This window comes from Garra rufa, chromosome 20, assembly GCF_049309525.1.
Source record: "Garra rufa chromosome 20, GarRuf1.0, whole genome shotgun sequence".
In the NCBI taxonomy this organism is placed as follows: Eukaryota; Metazoa; Chordata; class Actinopteri; order Cypriniformes; family Cyprinidae; genus Garra; species Garra rufa.
The window spans coordinates 24,582,926-24,600,083 of NC_133380.1; the positions used below are offsets into that span (position 1 = coordinate 24,582,926).

General features: G+C 43.5%; 1 protein-coding gene across 1 annotated transcript in view; it reads right to left on the minus strand.

Annotated features, from left to right (window-relative positions):
- Positions 1 to 17,158, minus strand: part of LOC141293481 (uncharacterized) — an 85,278-nt gene that overhangs the window by 44,420 nt on the left and 23,700 nt on the right. The gene's annotated exons all lie outside the window — the stretch shown is intronic.

Below are 17,158 nucleotides of genomic sequence, written 5' to 3' on the forward strand. Positions count from 1 at the left end.
GGCTTCTTATCAAACGCCAGCGAGCCAACCGTGCAGCCCAGGCATGAAAGCCTAATTGAATCATAGAATGCTAGGGCATTGCAAAACCTATCTGATGACACTGTCAACCTGGCATATAAATTAAGCAGGGCTCTAAGAGAAAATAGTGCTCTGCACACCCAGCCTGCAGTAATAAAGCAAATCTTTAGCATTAATGCTTTATTTAAAAGTGCATTAACACAGATAGGTTATTAATTTCAAGCATTTTATGAGTATAATAGCACAGACGACCATGAAAGGCACCTTGATCGTGTGGTAAAAGATCGTGTGGTAAAAGAATATACCGCTGGGCTCAATGTGGGCTTGTGGGGGATTTGCTGGGATATGAGAAACTCTTTCACTTTAAAAACTCACTCTGACCTACCAGACCTCAGTATCTGAAAATCTAACACCAAATGTATGATGGATACAAACTCCTTCTTGTGTACTGAGTGTATAGCAAAAATGATGTACTTCTACTTCAATTCAGTGTTACTTGATTCACAGCGTGCTGATATACAGACATATCGCATGGCTCAAGTGTGATAATGCGTTTATAAAACAGTTTGACGGCACAAGTTTGTAAATAAAAAAAGAGAAATTTAAATTAAATTTAAATGAGCCCAAGCCTCCTTTACTAATTTGAAATTGTTGCTTTAGAACTAGTAATGAGATGCTTTATTAAAAGCTTATTGTATTACTGTATTAAAATCTCTCTGTGTTTTGTAGAGTATTATGAGACGGACTGAGCGAGTGTGATTACCTGCATCTGATACAGCATTCATTCTTCAGCTTGATCTCATATTCACAATAAAACCTTAGTTTGAATGACCACTGAGGATATCTTTGTCATACTATCCTTTCATACGTTAAGGGTGATTTCTGATGACAGTGTTGCTCAGTGCATTTGTTGGCCGTCTCTTGTTTACAACAGTTTCAGTCTCTTTCAGTTTTAAAGTCTTTACTGCTGACTCACTCATAAATACAGTCTTTTGTCGCCATCTAATGGCAGAATAATGAAAACCACCATGCCACGTTGTTAAAAGTAAAAAATACAACAGTTTCAGTCTCTTTCAGTATAAAAGTCTTTACTGCTGACTCACTCATAAAAACTTAGTCTCTTGTTGCCATCTAATGGCAGAATAATGTAACTAAAAGCACCACAGAGATGGACTGAGCGAGTGTAATTACCTGCATCTAACACAGAATTCATTCTTCAGCTCAATCTCATATGCACAATAAAACCTTAGTTTGAATGACCGCTGAGGAAAGCGAAATCTTTGTCATACTATCCTTTCATACGCTAAGGGTGATTTCCGATGACAGCGTTGCTCAGTGCATTTGTTGGCCGTCTCTTGTTTACAACAGTTTCAGTCTCTTTCAGTTTTAAAGTCTTTACTGCTGACTCACTCATAAATACAGTCTTTTGTCGCCATCTAATGGCAGAATAATGAAAACCACCATGCCGAACACACACACACCATTTCCCAATATTAAACACTAAAATATTTGTTAATATAAAATATGATATATTGAATAATAATATTTAATAAAAACAACAGCCATCAAAAAAAGTTGCTATGAAATTCAGTCAAAAGTACAAAAGGCGGCGCTCTGATATGCAGCATTAAATTTACATAAATTGTAACATGATAATATTTTGCCCTCAGCCAAAACTATTTGCTCTGGAACAAGTAATAGATTAATGAAACAAAAGACAGCCTGTTAGATTTACCCAAAACAAATTATGTATCTTATATTTAACCACTATAGAGACATCAGAGTCAGCGGTAAATTCAAAGTCAAAGTCAAAGTCAACTTTATTGTCAATTCTGCCACATGTACAGGACATACAGAGAATTGAAATTGCGTTACTCTCAGACCCATGGTGCATACAAGTAACATTAAACACAAAAAGTAACATTAAATACAAACAGTAACCTTAAATACAAAAAGTAACATTAAATACGAAGGTAGAATTAAAAAAAAAATATGAATAAATACACAATAAACATAATATATAAAATGAAAAATACAATATACAAGTTGGGGCACATGGTAGAGAGTGCAAACCATGTAAACAATATAGTGCAACAGAGCTTGTAAGTGTGTAAAAATGTCAGAGCAGTCTTGTAACTGTCTTATGAGCAGTGTGAGGTATTTGGCAAACCAATGCTGCACAAAGTGACTGGTGCAGGTCAGTGTGTGTGTGTGTGTGTGTGTGTGTGTGTGTGTGTGTGTGTGTGTGTCAGAGTTCAGAAAGTTTGTGAGGCAGAAGAGGAGAGTGAGGGGAGTGGGGGCAGAGCAGGGAGAGAGTTGAGCTTCCTGACAGCCTGATGGGTGAAGCTGTCCTTCATTCTGCTGGTCCTGGCCTGGAGACTCCGCAGTCTCCTCCCTGATAGCAGCAGGCTGAAGAAGCTTTGCATTGGGTGGGTGGGATCAGCTGCTATGCAGAGGGCTTTTTTGGTGAGACGTGTGCTGTAGATGTCCTGGAGGGTGGGGAGAGGGACACCAATGATCCTCTCAGCTGCTCTGACTATGCGTTGGAGAGTTTTTTGGCAGGACGCATTGCAGGCTCCAAACCACACAGTGATGCAGCTCGACAGGATGTTCTCGATGGTTCCTCGGTAGAATGTGTACATGATGGGGGCTGGTACTCTAGCTCTTCTTAGGTTGCGAAGGAAGTAGAGACGCTGCTGTGCTTTCTTGGCCAGTGCAGTGGTGTTGTTTTCTCCAGATCCTCAGTGATATGTACACCCAGGAACTTGGTGCTGCTCACTCTCTCCACAGACGCGCCGTTGATGGTCAGAGGAGCGTGCTGAGTGTGCGCTCTCCTGAAGTCAACAACAGTCTCCTTCGTCTTCTCCACATTCAGAGAGAGATTGTTGTCGCCACACCACGTGGCCAGGTGGCTCACCTCGCTTCTGTAGTTTGTCTCATCCCTGTTGTTAATGAGACCCACCACAGTCGTGTCATCCGCAAACTTAATGAAGAGGTTGGAGCTGTGTGACGGTGTGCAGTCGTGGGTCAGCAGAGTGAAGAGGAGGGGGCTCAGCACACATCCCTGAGGTGCCCCCGTGTTAAGAATGATGGTGTTGGATGTGTTACTGCCGACCCGTACTGCTTGTGGTCTTCCTGTGAGGAAATCCAACAGCCAGTTACACAGTGAGGTGTTGAACCCCATCTGGACCAGTTTTTGTGTGAGCTGTTGGGGGATTATAGTGTTAAATGCTGAACTGAAGTCTATGAACAGCATTCGGACATGAGTCTTTTTTGTCCAGATGTGTGAGTGCTGAGTGGAGTGCAGTGGAGATGGCGTCTTCGGTCGAGCAGTTGGGCCGATACGCAAACTGGAAGGGGTCCAGTGAGGGGGGAAGGACAGACTTAATGTGCTGCATGTCTAGCCGTTCAAAGCACTTCATGAGGATGGGGGTAAGTGCAACTGGACGGTAGACATTAAAGCATGAGGGAGATGTCTTTTTTTTGCACCGGAATGATCGTGGTAGCTTTGAAACATGTGGGGACGACAGCCTGGGAGAGTGAGATGTTGAAGATGTCTGTGAAGACATCAGTGAGTTCCACTGCACAGTCTCTCAGTACACGACCAGGAATGTTGTCAGGACCCGGAGCTTTGCGAGCGTTGATCCTGCTGAGGGATCTCCTCACACTGTCCGGGGACAAAGTCATCACCTGGTCACCAGGAGGGGGTGGGGTCTTCTGTGCTGTGGTGCTGTTTTGCACTTCAAAGTGAGCGAAGAAGGTGTTTAGCTCGTTCAGCAGGGATATGGTGCTGTCACAGGTCTATGTTGGGGGCTTGTAATCCGTGATGGTCTGTATGCCCCGCCACAGGCTCCGTGTGTATCTGCTGTCTTTGAAGCGACAAGATATTCCTCTGGAGTACTGTCTCTTAGCCTCTCTGATGCCACGGGACAGGTTGGCCCTAGCTGTCTTCAGGCTCGCCTCGTACCCAGCTCTGAAGGCAGCGTTCCGAGCTTTCAGCAGCCTGTAGACCTCCCCTGTCATCCATGGCTTTTGGTTGGCGTGGACAGTGATGTTTTTGGTGACTGTTACATCCTCAGTGCATTTGTTAATGTAGGCTGTAACAGTCTCTGTGTACTCCTGGAGGTCAGTGGTGTTGTTGTAAGTGGCAGCCTGTTTAAACATATCCCAGTCTGTGGTGTTAAAGCAGTCCTGTAAAGCCTCTGAAGACCCCTCTGGCCACACTTGTATCTGCTTACAAACCGGTTTGGTGACTTTAACGAGCGGTCTGTAAGAGGGCATTAGCATAACAGTGATGTGATCAGAGGCGCCGAGGTGGGGGAGGGGGAAGCTTTGTAAGCTCCTCTCTGGGTGGTGTAAACAAGGTCCAGTGTGTTATTTCCCCGTGTTGGAAAGTCAATGTGTTGCTGTATTTTGGGAAACACACTTTTTAAGTCTGCATGATTGAAATTCCCAGCCACGATGAGAAAAGCATCAGAGTGGGCTGTCTGCTGCTCACTGATGTGCTGGTACAGAACATTTAGTGCCTCGCTCCTGTAGTTGTTGGAGGTGGGAGGGATGTACACAGCAAACAGCAGCATAGCTGTATATTCCTTCGGTAGATAGAACGGCCGGCACTTAATAACCATAAATTCCAGCACTGGTGAGCAGTATTTGCAGACTGCAACAGCATCGCGGCACCAAGCGTCATTGATATAAACACAAAGTCCACCACTGCGGGTCTTACCTCCCGCGACGAAAACTCTGTCGGCACGATAGCATGTCAGCTGGTCGAGCTGAATGGCGCGGTCCAGGACACTGTCGCTGAGCCATGTTTCCGTAAACACAAAAACACAACAGTCCTTTACATTCCTTTGAGATGAACGTAGTAGTCGGATGTAGTCCAGTTTGTTATCCAGTGAGCATATGTTTGCCAGAACGATGGAAGGGATAGCGGGTTTGTGTGGGCTAGCTGCTAGCCTAGCTCGGATACCTCCGCGCTTACCCCTCTTCTGCTTCCTCTCACACCGCTTGAGGCGCCTCCATTGTGGATGAGGAGCAGGAGTGGGGGTCGTTGATTGAATAGGTCTCCGGAGCAGACCCAGATCATTCAGCTCTTCAGTGTCCACAGAGTTCAACTTAAAAACTTTGTTTCTGCCGATGTCGAGCAAAAATGTTCGGCTATAAACGCGCTTAAGGGCAGATAAACGCGACGAAGACATACAAAAACACTGCGACTTACAGGAGGAAAAACACGAAAACACTGTTTGGTCGGGAGAGAGAGAAGCCGCTGCGTGTGCACGCGCCGCCATCTTGGATTATATATCCAAGAGATGAATTATATATCCAAGAGATTATAAATTCCAAAAGATCTGGCCAAGGTGAGGCTGCTCTTGGCAGGTTCATGAGTGCTAAATGCCAGCTGACGCCCTGGAGCTCACATCTCTGAAAACATCAAAGTAATTTTAAAAATAGACGTTATTTTTATTAACAAACTGCATGTTTGAAGTCTAAACAAGTACATTCTAGCCTAAAGACTCTTACAACTAAATTCTATGTTACAGAAACATCCACCATGACACTCGCTGTGAGACACGCTGTAAGCAGAGTGATACAAACTGTGAAATGGTTGGAGTTCTGTTATCACTAGAATACTGCACCGCTGGAAAAGGGTCTTAGCCAGATTCAAGATTCAAGAACCAGAAAAAAACTGTTGTATAAATGTATATGCCATAAATGAGTGATGTATTAACATTAGTATTGATTTGATCAGTTTGCTTAAACTTTTGACATCAACAACAAAAACATGAAGGTCAGCTGTGTTTTATTATTTTCATTTAACGTCTTTTTCTCCTGCTGAACAAACCTGTTTCTCACCAGTGGAGAAGCACTAGGTTCAGACCTATAGTGTGAAATAAAGAGGCAAAGTGTTTCTGTTGATTCAGCTGTCTGCATTTTGAATAAAGTGCACAACAAACTGGCACAGTCTCGCTGACTTGCTTAAAATGCTTATCTTTTCTAAAAGATTTCCTTGATGGAACGCTGACTGCCTTATATTTGAAGTCATTCATTAAGTTTAGTGAGAAATATTCCAAGCAACCAATCCATTTTAAATGATATTCCTCCAGTTAATTTCGTACACTGCTTCAAACTCTATTTAACTGCTGATTTGAAAGCGGTTCAGCACAAACAAATGAAGCGCTATAATCGAGGTCTGCTCCTCTTCAAAGAAAACTACAAGTCTAAAGGGAACTTTCATCACCTCTAAGCAAGCGGCTGTTCGGAAGATATCACAAACAAAGCATTTAATTATGAGTTAACAATGCAAAGCGATGGAAAGAATTATGCGCAGTTTGAAAAGTTAAACTTTTTTTTTCACAAAGAATGCATTGTTGTCTCTAATTTCACAGGGGTGCAATTGAACAAGGGGTGTGCTAAAGCCATTATTTGTATATGTACTCTCATTTTGAGCTCTCATTATGACGGCACCCATTCTCTCCAGAGAATCCATTGGTGAGCAAGTGATGTAATGCTACATTTTCAAAAATCTTTTCTGAGGCAGAAACACTCATTTACATCTTGAATGCCCCGAGGGTGGGTTAATTTTCAGCTGATTTTCATTTTTTGGGAACTATTCCTTCAGGCAATGTTTAGCTGTGTTTAAACCATGGGCCACATTCACGAAACCCAAGCAAAGACATTTATTACTAACATTTTATAAACAGTTGCATTCAATGTAAAGCAACCATTTACTTAAGAATGGTTTTATTTGTTCTTCTTATGCTTAATGAATAAGGTCCAACATTCTCACATACCATTGAAATTAGAGCTGATGTGCAACATAAGAATCATATATTGATAGTACGTCTGCACACGCTGTTATACTTAAATATGAACCACCAGCCAGAGAATGAGGCTATTAGACTGTCAGAACAATTCATTGAGGTCAACATAAAGAATTACATCATATTGATATAGGAGCATGTTGATGCTTTGTTGTCCAGCAGTTTGGTCTCAAGATCAATTACACTAGAAATTTAATAGATACTGGATGATGAAAGCTAGTAGCCGATATAAGATGCAGGGTATCTGAAATTATATATAAAAATGAAAAATAAGCCTACATTAAGGGTAGTTGACAAGTTAAGCAGGGAAAATTAGTAAAGTGTACAAAACTGCACACCTCACTATGTTTAGAACTTAGTCTGTCGTTTATTTCTCAGAATGCTAAGCAATTTGCAAGGGTGAAGTGCATCAATTAAAAAGATGTGCTCTGAGTACAATGAATTCAGTTAATGCTTTATATCTGAGGTTTAATGGGTTCATAGTTTAGCAGGCTTATTAGAAACAATAGGGGTCAATAGACTATTTAAGCCCCCTTGACAAAAAGCTATTTTTGCTTTAGGAGCATTAAATGGCTTAAGAAGCTTCTAAATTATGTTATTTATTATGGTTTACAACAGTTTTATCTTTGTGAGCATCACTCAGGCAGGGCTGCACAATATAAACACTCATGAAATGTACCTTTTTAAACACAAATGACTGGTTAAAATTAAAATTATCAATACTACCACTAGTTTCATCAGCAGATTTTAGATGCAACTTCTACTATGATATACAGACAATATTAACACATGATACAGTAGGCTATAACGCCAATGTTTTTGTCAGGAAGCAGACGGACAACAAGGTAAGTAAAGGTTAGTGAGTTTATTAATCAACAGCAGTGCAAAGACGATGATTCAGGTCGGTGGATCAGGTGAGTGATGGCGTTCACAGAATGGATATTTGAGTGCGATGATTGGTAAACGCTAATGCTTCTCTTTCTTTGCAGGACAAGTGGAAGACGGACATTCAACGCCACGCTGGAAGTGGCAACTGACCAGAAGACTTATGGCACACACTCGCACTCTTTGAGGAATCAGGACTGGCTTACGGCACGATCGTCCTCGACGATGAGATCTGCACAGAGACTGAGGAAGACGAGAAACAGGTGAGTAGAAACAGGTAAGTATCTTTAAGGCAGGATTCGTTGAGAAAGGCTTGTGTAGAGAGTAGCGTTCGCTGAGGAAAGCTCCCGCTTGAGTCCGCTTCGTAATGACGAGCCCGGACATTGAGTGGAGTGTGTGGAGTGTATTTAAAGGTGCCTGGGTGATTAGGTGCAGGTGTGACTTGTCAGAATGCAGGTGACAGTGAACGTGGCGTGATTGCTGTGGAAGAACCTGACCAATCCGTGACATTACCCCCCTCCCCAGGGCCCGCTCCTGAGGGCCTGAGCCTCCGGCGCCGTGGTGGCCTGCCTCTTCCTTGGGGTGCCGGTTGCCCGGGATGATTTGCGTGGAAGTCCTCCAACAGTGCTGGGTCAAGGATGTCGCCTCTAGGAACCCATGATCTCTCCTCTGGACCGTATCCTTCCCAGTCTACCAAATACTCCAGAAGGCCACCACGACGTCGGGATTGCAGAATTTCTCGAACCGCGTAGACAGATCCTTCGTTCAGAAGCAACGGGGGAGGGGGTTCCTCTTCTTGGTCAGGTTCTGTGGAAGAGACAAGAGGTGGGTGCCAGGGTTTTAATAACGAAACATGGAAAGTGGGATGAATCCTGTACTGTGGGGGTAACTGGAGTCGGTACGTGACTGGATTGACCTGTTCCAAGACTGTGAAGGGGCCAACAAACCTGGGACTAAGTTTTTTGGAGGGCAGTCGCAGACGGATGTCTCGAGTTGAGAGCCAAACCTTGTCTCCAGGAACATAGACTGAGGCCAGAATCCTTCTTCTATCGGCAGTTGACTTGTATCTGCGAACTGCCCTCTGAAGATGGTGGTGAGCTTCGTCCCAGACTCTCTCGCTTTCCCGGAACCAGTAATCCACTGCAGGCACCTCAGATGGTTCACCATTCCAGGGAAACAGTGGAGGTTGGAATCCTAGGACGCACTGGAATGGTGTGAGGCCGGTGGTAGCTTGCCGCAGTGAATTTTGGGCGCATTCCGCCCAGCCCAGAAACTGGTACCAGGAATTCTGATGAGCATGACAAAAGGTTCTGAGGAACCGCCCCACTTCCTGGATCTTCCTCTCCGTCTGGCTGTTGGTCTGCGGATGGTAGCCAGAGGAGAGGCTGACGGCCACACTTAGGAGCTTGAAGAATGCTTTCCAGACTCTTGAAATATAATGAAGCCAGCGCAAGTTCTGCCAGGAAGACTCAATCGTTCGCGTCACTAATTACCTCCCCATCTATCCAATCATATCATCTTCTATAAAAAGGGAAGCGCTTACACTTGTCTGAGTTCGCAGATGCTGACGCTCCAGTACCTCCATCCTCCCCGCCTCCACCAAGATGGGATCTTTCCTCCAACTCCTCCACTTCACCATCAGTCAGGCGATCCCCTCCATCCCGGTGACTTCACATCGCTCTTTTCCTCCATCCGCCCCACCACCACCAGATGGCCCCTTTCCTGACTCCGCCGGGGGTGAGCGGCGCCCCCGCCTTCATCTTCAGGCGGGACTCACAGATTCCGTACCCCCCGAATGCGAGTTACGAACGAGGCCTACGCCAAAGAACCTGATTGCTTGCTGAGTTTCTAAATAAATGTAATCGTTTCAGTATTTATTCTCCCGAGTCTTTCTGGTAGAACTGGGGTCCCCTGTCGGACACTATATCATCGGGGATGCCGAAGTATCTGAAGACATGATTAAATAGTAATTCTGCAGTCTCAAATGCAGTAGGGAGGCCTTTCAAGGGTAATAATCTGCAGAATTTGGAGAAGCGATCCACGATGACGAAAACACAGGTGTTCCCATCCGACGGGGGTAAGTCCGTCATGAAATCCACTCCTAGGTGTGACCAGGGGCGGTTAGGAACTGGCAAGGGATGGAGTTTTCCGGCGGGTAGATGTCTGGGACTTTTTGACGTGGCACATTCCTTGCAGCCTTGCACGTACCTCCTCACATCCCTTGCCATGTCCGGCCACCAGAAGCGTTCGGATAGCAACGAGAGAGTTCCGTTGGCCCCCGGATGTCCAGTGCCCGGAGAGGTATGTGTGCCGTGGATGAGATCTACCCGTTGGATCCTAGGGATGTACTGACGATCTGGAGGACAGCCCGGCGGAGGTCGGGGATCAGGAGTGGCGACGGCTGGAGGAGCTGCCCATTCGATGGGACTGACGATTATGTCTTCGGGGAGTATCGTGGAAGGGACTTCAGGAGTGTCTTGAGAATCATTCAACCGGGAAAGGGCGTCAGCTCGGACGTTTTTAGGACCAGGACGATAGGATATGGTGAATTGGAATCTGGAGAAGAATAAGGACCATCTTGCTTGACGGGGACAGAGTCGTTTAGCTGCGCGGAGATATTGAAGATTTTTGTGGTCTGTGAGGACTTGGAATGGATTGTTAGCACCCTCCAACCAGTGTCGCCACTCCTCCAGGGCGAGTTTGATGGCTAGGAGCTCCCGGTTCCCGATGTCGTAATTCCTCTCCGCTGGGCTGAGCTTCCGGGAGAAGTAGGCGCATGGATGGAGTTTTCTGGGTGTTCCATGGTATTGTGAGAGGACTGCTCCAACTCCAGACGTGGAGGCGTCCACCTCCACTACAAAAGGGCGATCAGGATCCGGATGGGTAAGTAGAGGTGCTTGAGTGAAGGCTGATTTTAAGGATTGGAAGGCTGCGGCGGCTTCAGACGACCAGACGAGAGTTTTGGGCTTCCCTTTGAGGAGGTTCGTGAGCGGAGCTGTGATGATGCTGTACCTATGAATGAACCGTCGATAGAAGTTAGCAAATCCAAGGAATCTCTGGAGTTCCTTTATGGACGTTGGAGTGGGCCAGTTGGTTACGGCAGATACCTTCCCCTCGTCCATGCAGACCCCCTGCTAATCGATGATGTATCCTAGGAAGTGAACTGACTTGAGATGGAAGGTGCATTTCTCGGCTTTCAGGAAGAGTTGACGTTGTCTGAGTTTGTGGAGGACCTCCGCAACGTTGTGCCGGTGTTCTTCCTCACTCCGGGAGTAGATCAGGATATCGCTCAATGTATACGATCACGAATCGATGGAGAAACTCCCGTAGGACTTCATGAATGAAGTTTTGGAATACGGAGGGGGCGTTGACCAATCCGTACGGCATCACCAGGTATTCGTAGTGGCCAGTTGGAGTCACGAAAGAGGTCTTCCACTCGTCCCCCTCACGTATTCGCACCAGATTGTAAGCGCTGCGGAGGTCCAACTTGGTAAAGATGGTTGCGGTCCGGAGTTGTTCTAGGGCCGCAGGGACGAGAGGAAGAGGATACTTGAAGGGGATGGTGCTTTGATTGAGAATTCTGTAGTCAATACACGGCCGCAGCCCTCCATCATTTTGGCCACAAAGAAGAAGCTGGAAGCAGCAGGGGAAGTGGAATGACAGATATAACCCAGACTGAGAGCCTCCTGGATATACTACTCCATGGCCTTAGTCTCCGGAAGCGACAACGGGTAGATCTTACCTCTGGGCAAGGGCGCGTTGGGAATCAGGTCAATCGCGCAGTCCCATGGCCGATGTGGAGGTAGCTGGGAAGCTCTCTTGGGGCAGAAGATGTCCTGGAACTCTGAGTAGATTTTAGGGATATTCGTAGACCTTTTTTCCATGGGGCTTTCGATGGATGTGACGTAGACGGGTACTGGACGTGGAATGGGACGAGGAAGATCTGGAAAACACTCTGAGGAACACTTCTTACCCCATCGCATCACTTCGCCGGAGCCCCAAGAGATGATGGGATCATGCTTCACCAGCCACGGGCGCCCTAGTATGATGTCCATATGAGCACCCTCCAGAACCAGCAGCTGGATGTCCTCCTTGTGAAGCACTCCGACTTGAAGTTGGATGGGTTCGCATTTACGTTGAATACGTGGTCGTACTGAGAAGGCATTGGTCATGGGTTGAATCTGGTAGACGTTGACCGAGGCTTTGGTGTTGAGCTGGAGCTGACGACAGAGGGACCCCGAGATGAAATTTCCTGCTGACCCGGAGTCGATGAGCGCGGGGACTGAAACAGAAGAGCGAGGTGTGGTTAACTGCACATATATTGTGAGGGGGTTCATACTTTCTTCATCCGACCGGATGACAATCACCGCAGCTCTGATGGGGCGAAGTGGACAACTGAGTCGATTATGTCCATCGGCTCCGCAGTACAAACAGAGACCCTGGGTCAGCCTCCTCTGTCGTTCAGCGGCGGACAGTCTACCAAATTCGAGAATCATGGGTTCTGGTTCTGGAGGGTTGGCGGGTGCAGATGGAGGGAGGAGTGCAGTATTCTTAAGCTCTGAATGGGATTGGTAAGATTTCATTCGGTCTGAACATCTGAGGGATTGTTGGATAAACCTTTCAAGACCCATAGTGTCGTCCAACGCAGTTAGTTGGAGGCGTAGAGAAGGTTCTAAACCAAGCCGGTAGGTGGTCAATAAAGAACGCTCGTTCCATCCACTTGCAGCCGCTAGGGTGCGGAAACATAGTGCATATTCCTGGGTAGACATCGTACCTTGCGAGAGATGGTAGAGTTGTGGCCGAAGACCTCTTTGAAATGGGAAATGAAGGCTTGAAGGGAACGAGTGGCCGGTCCAGCTTGGGTCAAAATCGTATCGGCCCATTGAAGAGCGGGTCCTGTGAGCAGAGAGACGATGAGGCGATTTTTGATTGATCTGTAGGATATAGAGAAGGTTGCATGGTGAAAATCAATGAACATTGCAACAAAAATCCACTGCACTCCTCCGCCCCGCCAGAGTAGGGCGCCGGTCGAGCCATGGGACTGGAGACTCCAGTAGAAGAAGAAGTGCTCGGTGGTGACGGTGCCGGAGGTGCGAAAGGTGTGGGAGAATGAGCCGCGGTTAAAACTTTCCGCAGAGAATCCACCAACTCCTGGAATGGATTGTGTGCACTCATGCTGCAAACTGTGTAGGTCTGGGCTTCTGTCAGGAAGCAGACGGACAACAAGGTAAGTAAAGGTTAGTGAGTTTATTAATCAACAGCAGTGCAAAGACGTGATTCAGGTCGGTGGATCAGGTGAGTGATGGCGTTCACAGAATGGATATTTGAGTGCGATGATTGGTAAACGCTAATGCTTCTCTTTCTTTGCAGGACAGGTGGAAGACGGACATTCAACGCCACGCTGGAAGTGGCGACTGACCAGAAGACTTATGGCACACACTCGCACTCTTTGAGGAATCAGGACTGGCTTACGGCACGATCGTCCTCGACGATGAGATCTGCACAGAGACTGAGGAAGACGAGAAACAGGTGAGTAGAAACAGGTAAGTATCTTTAAGGCAGGATTCGTTGAGAAAGGCTTGTGTAGAGAGTAGCGTTCGCTGAGGAAAGCTCCCGCTTGAGTCCGCTTCGTAATGACGAGCCCGGACATTGAGTGGAGTGTGTGGAGTGTATTTAAAGGTGCCTGGGTGATTAGGTGCAGGTGTGACTTGTCAGAATGCAGGTGACAGTGAACGTGGCGTGATTGCTGTGGAAGAACCTGACCAATCCGTGACAGTTTTACTATAATGTTATAATATTTTTCTTCTATATAGATTTAAATATCAAGTTGCTCAAGAAAGTGACAAAACATTTAAATATAGCCTATAACCAACTCAGGTTAAAAGGTAGCAATTGCATTTTAAATGAAAAATATGCATTGATAGAAACTGCTGACTCTCATGAAGAAATCCTGTGGGAATAAATAACTTAAAAGACTTTTAAAACTTTGTCCTAACTCCACAAATACCATACATATGGAAGTCCATTTCCGTCACTGAATAAAACATTTTCTTCTCAGAACTGTGTGATTACAAACATGCAATAGCGAGTTCCAATTCTGAGGGGACAAAAAAACGGTCTGCGGATATTTTTATTAACAAACGACACTCAGTCGCATGCCTATGGAAGCCCGTTTCTGCCTCTGAATAAATAATTTAAAAATAATGTAATTGTGACATTTTATTTCACAATTCTGCCTTTTTTCACAATTACGATTTTACATCTTGCAATTCTGCCTTTTTTTTCTCAGAATTGTGAGATATAAACACGCAATTACAAGTTATAAAGAGACTTTTTCTCAGAATTGAGTTTATATCTTTAGAAATTATAAAGCAATTGTGACTTTTTTCCTCAGAATTTGCTATTGCAAGTTATTAAGTCAGAACTGTGAGATATAAACTCACAGTTGTGACTTTTTTTCTCAGAATTGATATAAACTCGCAATTGTGAGTTATAAAGTCAGAATCGCAAGATATAAACTTGCAATTCTGACTTTTTCTCAGAAATTAGTTTATATCTCGCAATTCTGACTTTTTTTTCCTCAGAATTTGCTATTGCAAGTTATTAAGTCAGAACTGTGAGATATAAACTCGCAGTTGTGACTTTTTTTCTCAGAATTGTGAGATAAAGTCAGAATTGCAAAGTCTATATAGATATAAAATCTCAAAATTGCAAGTTTATATCTTGCAATTGTGACTTTTTTCCTCCGAATATGTAATTGTGAGTTATAAAGTCAGAATTGTGAGATATAAACACGCAATTGCAAGTTATAAAGTCAAAAATGTGAGATATAAACCCGCAATTCTGACTTTTTCTCAGAATTAATATAAACTCGCAATTGCGAGTTATAAAGATACTTTTTCTCAGAATTGAGTTTATATCTTTAGAAATTATAAAGCAATTGTGACTTTTTTTCCTCAGAATTTGCTATTGCAAGTTATTAAGTCAGAACTGTGAGATATATACTCGCAGTTGTGACTTTTTTTCTCAGAATTGTGAGATAAAGTCAGAATTGCAAAGTCTATATAGATATAAAATCTCAAAATTGCAAGTTTATATCTCACAATTGTGACTGTTTTTCCTCAGAATTTGCTATTGCAAGTTAAGTCAGAACTGTGAGATATAAACTCGCAATTGTGACATTTTTTTCTCAGAATTGTGAGATAAAGTCAGAATTGCAAAGTCTATATAGATATAAAATCTCAAAATTGCAAGTTTATATCTCACAATTGTGACTGTTTTTCCTCAGAATTTGCTATTGCAAGTTATAAAGTCAGAACTGTGAGATATAAACTTGCAATTCTGACATTTTTTCTCAGAATTATGAGATAAAAACTTGCAATTGTAAGTTATAATGTCGGAACTGTGAGATATAAACTTGCTTGCAATTCTGACATTCTTTCTCAGAATTCTGAGATAAAAAATCGCAATCGTAGTCTTAATTCTGAGAAAATGTCTCTTTATAACTCACAATTGCGAGTTTATATTAATTCTTAGAAAAAGTCAGAATTGCGAGTTTATATCTCACATTTCTGACTTTATAACTTGCAATTGCGTGTTTATATCTCACAATTCTGAGATAAAAAATCGCAATCGCAAGTTATAAAGTCAGAATTGTAAGATATAAACTCACAATTCTAACTTTTTTCTCAGAATTGTGAGTTTAAATCTCATCACAATTATGACTTTTTCCTCAGAATTTGCGACTGCGAGTTATAAAGTTAGAACCGTGAGATATAAACTTGCAATTGTGACTTTTTTCCTCAGAATTTGCAATTGCGAGTTATAAAGTTAGAACCGTGAGATATAAACTTGCAATTGTCACTTTTTTACTCAGAATTGTGTGATAAAAATTTGCAATTTTGAGTTATAAAGTCAGAACTGTGAGATATAAACTTGCAATTCTGACATTATATCTCAGAATTCTGAGAAAAAACTCGCAATTCTAACTTTTTTCTCAGAATTACGAGTTCATATCTCACAATTGTGACTTTTTTCCTCAGAATTTGCAATTGCGAGTTATTAAGTCAGCATTGTAAGAAACAAACTTGCAATTCTGAGAACATATCAGTCTTTTTTTCCATTTATAACTCACAATTGCGATTGAATAAATATAAAATAACTGATATAAACTCACACTTCTGACTTTTTGCCTTAGAACTGCGTGACATAAACTCACAACCTCCCAATTCTAATATTATTCATGCAACTGTGAGTTTATATTATGTAATTCTGAGAAAAAAGTCAGAATTGTGACATTATCTTGGAATTCTGACTTTATAACTTGCAATTCCAAGTTTATATCACGCAATTCTGACTTTATTACTCGCAATTGTGAATTTATATCTCACAATTGTGAGAAAAAAATGAATTCCGAATTTGTATCACACATGTCTGAGAGCAAAAGTCAGAATTGTGAGATAAAAAGTCACAATAAATTGTTTCTCACTAGTGGAAATGGGATTCCATATATTCACCTGTTATGGAAACATTGCGCAATGTATAAACAAGTCGTTTAACCTTTGAGTGGGAAAAAATGTAAAATGGTGACGGTAAACGTTGAATTGGAGTAGAAGACACCGTTTCATTCTTACCTTTATAGTCCAAAAAGACCATTCTGGATAACCAGATAATAATGAGGATACACAGCACAACGTCTCAACATGTCGAGCACTGTGTTAGTATAATGAGTGACAAACAATGACATCGGAAATATACAAATAAGAACATTAACCCGGGGTTTAGGAATGTACTGTGTGAAACGTCAGATTCTGTATACACAGGATTGAATAATTGTGAATCTCGGGTAAAGTATGTATGTATTTATTTATTTAAATGAAATTCAGGATATTTACAGTAAGTTACAGTTTTTTAACTTCAGTACTATGTGAGGTCAGTGACTTGAAGATGAGCCTTCAATTAGTCTGTCTGTGTCAGATTGCTGTGATTCTCACTGACAATCGCAGGAAGGCCTCTTTTCTCGCCCATCATCCCTGCTGACAGGGCGGCCCCCTCTCTTTGCCTCATTCATCTTCATTAGCTGTCTATTTCCTCCATCTTATGTCAAAAATACTTAATGTATCTGTTGCGTGGGCCAAGACGAGCCCTGATTAGTTAGCGCTAATACTGACAAGTTTCAGCGTTCCTCCCCGATCCGGCTCCCTTAACAGTCCCCGTAGTCCTTTTAGCAAAGAAACAATACAGCTGCCATCTGTTTCCTGCTATACTTCCTACTGTTTTACGTGGCCCACCACCTCCTGCCTAACCAGTTAAACAGCAGGGAAAACAGCAAGAGTGAAGGCAAATACAACACCAATACAAATATGTTTACTTTAAATGAGTGTCAGCGCCAAATTACCACTGAGCCTTGGCCTCTAAACAGCAATGGTAAA